The sequence below is a fragment of the Lagopus leucura genome, unplaced genomic scaffold (assembly GCF_019238085.1).
Source record: "Lagopus leucura isolate 7727_CA_CO unplaced genomic scaffold, USGS_WTPT01 Super-Scaffold_100044, whole genome shotgun sequence".
In the NCBI taxonomy this organism is placed as follows: Eukaryota; Metazoa; Chordata; class Aves; order Galliformes; family Phasianidae; genus Lagopus; species Lagopus leucura.
Window position 1 is genome coordinate 815,136 of NW_024962291.1, and position 3,702 is coordinate 818,837.

Sequence of the window (3,702 nt, forward strand, 5' to 3'; positions counted from 1 at the left end):
GGTGCCCCGCGAACAGGTGGGCGTGCGGCTGCGGCCGCCGTGTGCCCCCCGCCCCGTCCCGTCCCGTCCCCGGTCACTCACCCGGGCGGGATGCGCGTCCTGCGGAGGGCGGCGGAAGTTTGCGGTGGAATAGCGCTGTTTTGCGTTTGGTTTGGGTTTGGGTTGTTGTTTTTTTCTTTCCCTCTCCTCTCCGGGGGGAAAAAAAACAAACTCGACCACCGAATCGAGCGATTCCCCCCCCCGCCCCTCCACCGCCCGGGGCTTCCCGCCGCGCTCAGCCGTGCGTCGGAGCGGCGGCGAGGTGAAGTTTCCACCGCGGTGGCGGAGGCTCCCCCGGCGTGCCGCGCCCGCCCCGCATTGGCACCGGGCGCCGGGGCGCTCCGTGCCGCCGCCGCCGCCCGGACAATGTGCGTGCGGGGGGAGCGCAGCGGAGCGGGAGCGCGCCCCGCCGGCGGCCGCGGCACACGCCCAGGCTGCCGGCCCCGCCCCGCCGCCACTCACGGCCGCCCGCCGGCCCTGATAGGCGGCCCCCGCCGCCACCGCCCTCCGGGTGGGCTGCGCCGCCCGTCAATCATCCACCACGGCCCGCCCACCCGCGGCCTGGCTGTGGGGCGGTGGCGCTGCGGCCGGCCGGCCTGTGGCGCTTGGGGCCTGTCGCCGACGCGCCGCCTGTGGGGGGCTCTGCGGGCGGCCCCGCGGGTGGGGCGCTCCGACTGCCACGGGGCTCCCCTGAGCCTCCTCTTCCCCTGACTGAACGCTCCCGGTTCCCTCAGCCGCTCCCCGTCAGACTTGTGCTCCTGATCCTTCTCGGTTTCGTTGCCCTTCTCTGGACGCGCTCCAGCGCCTCGATGTCTTTCTTGTAGCGAGGGGCCCCAGACTGAACGCGGGGCTCGAGGTGCGGCCCCACCAGTGCTGATCACCACAGTGCTCCTGCTGACTGCACTGTTGCTAATACATGCCCAAGCTTTGAGGCAGGACTGCAGAATATGGCTCCAAATAAAGTCTGTGCTCCTGGTACTGCAGAAATGCTGTTCGCTCTGATGCAATTCTCAACCACATCACCACTACTGATTGTTTCCATTAGAAAGGTATCTGCTAATCTGAAAATGGATCTAGAAGCCATTGTTCTAGATACTGCCGTTGACACAGTAAAAAGAAAGCTCATGCCCTGCAGAGCTCAGGGCTGGAACAGATGAAGCAAGCTGTGAGGACACCTGCTGAGAAGCCGTACAGGTTTTTTCAGGTCTCACAGACTGTTGCAGCAGCACAAACGAACCTGCTGGAGCACTTTCTATAAGCCGGAACACAAACAGACAGGTCCGAACAAAGAGGACGAAGCTTCAGCTTACCTTGAGAATATTTGCAGGCTTCTAACAAGACCTCCTGCTTCGGAACAACCTCTCTGTTCTCCACAAAGCCAAGAAGAGCGGCTTGCAGAAACACGGCATCTCTCCCATGCAAGCCAGCAGCAGCGGCACGCACAAAGGTGATGGGTCTCTTCACAGGCAGGCACACGTACACATGGCGCACCGCCTCTCTGCACTGCCTGTCTCATCTTGTCTTCGCCCTTCTGGTGAGCATGCAGGTACTGGAGCATACAGGGATCTTGCATTTTGCACCCTGCAAGCAAGTTGTTTCTCAGTACCTAAGTGGCCCAGGACTGATCAGGGAGCAAAAGACCCAAATAGGCAGGATAATAGATGAGTGTAGTAGACAAAGCTCTCAGAGAGCAGTGATGCACTGTCATAGGCTGCCCGGAGCAGCTGTGGATGCCCCGTTCCTGGAGGCGTCAAGGGCAGGATGGATGGCACCTGATCTGAGTGACAGCCCTGCCTATAGCACGGGGATTGGAACTGGGTGGGCTGTAAGGTCCTTTACAACCTCATGCATTCTATGACTCTATGAAAGCTATGGGCGAACCTCATGCTTCTTGGACTTCTCACTAGCCTACATGTAGCAGGACACATCAGAAGAAGGGACTGAAGCTGCCTCTTGCTCATTCTTCAGTGCTGTGATCACATTAGGACATAAGATACCTGAGGACTACTTGTTGGCAGGCTGCTGAAAGACAGTAGCAGAATCGTCTATTGGTGACTCATAACCATACATAGGGTTGATGACACAAACTTGTGAGGACACTGAGAGCGATATATCTTAAGTATGCCTGACACTACCACCCCCCCCCCCCCACCCCCCCAATCTCTTTTTTGATAAAAAAGACAAAGTTCTGGTATAAGTTGCTGCATCTTATGCATCTTTGCATCTCAGCAAAGTTGCTGCAGACAGCATAGCTCCATTGCTTTTGGCAGAGCTAGACGGATTTACACTTGCTGAGGATATAGCTCATTCTGTGCATAACGAATAATTCTTCCTGGTTACATACTTTTTTTTTTTTACTTTTTTTTTTCTTTTCTTTTCTTTTTTTTTTTTCTACAGGGGAATGCTTCTAGAAGAGAGAATCCTCTTATTTAAGTACAGGAGCAATGCCGCAGCAACAGCAGTGCAAATTGTACCACAGATAAGCTGGCAAGGTTGTTAATTCTGCTAACTAAACTCCCCCAGTTTGATATCTCCAGCAAACTCCTCTGCCCACCCACAGCTGCCCAGTGCAGCTCCTGTGCTCTATGGCAAACCTCTAGGGAGGTGCAGAGAAATACGTAGCTCTCTAGAAATGCTGCAGTGGTACTAACTATTGCAAGCCTTTCTTGTCAGGAAAGGAAGACCAGTCTAACTTTGAGCCCACTGACACACAGTGCAATAAAAAGGAAATGGGAAGAGCATCACAAGATTCTTACTGCCACACTAATGTTGTCAAAACCAAACCTGCAGTGGGGTTGAAGAGCTGCTCTGTCATTCCAGTGCCTCAGTTTTAACTCATCATCTTCACCAAACTGTAGCATGCATGTAGGAGGCCATAACTCACGGACTTCCTTCTCCCATCAATAATCATGTGACGTTTTAAAACAGCAGTCTAAATTCAGCCCTGGAAAGATATGTTACTGATTTCTGTAAGTGCTGCGACCCCCCCAAAAAATAATTCCTTGATGTTGTCATTTCCTCTTCAATCTCTGCAAGAAGGAGGCTAATGTGACATGAAAACATGCAAACACAAGTTTGTAAAATTGAAACTTAATGCCACACACTTAAACAACTGAACTCGCTCATCAGGTCAAGGCTATCCCCAAGAGTTTTGAGATGTTAATCTTTTTTAGAGGTTTCTCTAGTAAGACCACCCAGGTTATTGCCAGCTTGAACTCAACTCTCTTTTGCCCTTTAAAAAAAAAAAATAAAATAAAATAAAAAATAATTAAAAAAAAAACATGAAAACTTCTTGTGATCATCAATATCACCAGCAAAGCAAACAACTGCACTTTCGTAGCTTCACAGGGATATCTGAATACATCCAAATTTTGCTCTCAGCAAAAATATCTACACGAAGGCCAGCTGAAGGGTATAAGTTCTCAGTAGGCAGAGGGCAGATGAGGGGTGTCAGGTTCCTTTGGCTGTTTTCCTGCATCTTTTGTTCCTTTGCCATATCCACAATCTCACCTAGCTTTGTCCTAGTTATGTAGAGTACTTCCTGGTTCCTTCTGTGCCTTTTGTGTTGTCTCTGTGTTCACATAGCCTGTTGGTCTGTTTTTCTGGATGCATTTTCTTTCTCTCTGTAATTGAAACTTTCTTGAAGTGTTCAGAAGGAAGATT

The 3,702-nt window shown here is 52.1% G+C and overlaps 1 protein-coding gene across 2 annotated transcripts in view; it reads right to left on the reverse strand.

Annotated features, from left to right (window-relative positions):
* The window catches only part of LOC122187243 (GTPase HRas), a 34,757-nt gene extending 34,473 nt beyond the window's left edge, over positions 1–284 (reverse strand). The window contains exon 1 of one of the 2 annotated variants that reach the window (XM_042884577.1): positions 82–284. The gene's annotated coding sequence lies outside the window, so the exon portion shown is untranslated. The remainder of the gene's footprint in view (positions 1–81) is intronic. The other variant, XM_042884576.1, reaches the window with a different exon arrangement.
* Between the last annotated feature and the right edge of the window lie 3,418 nt (positions 285–3,702).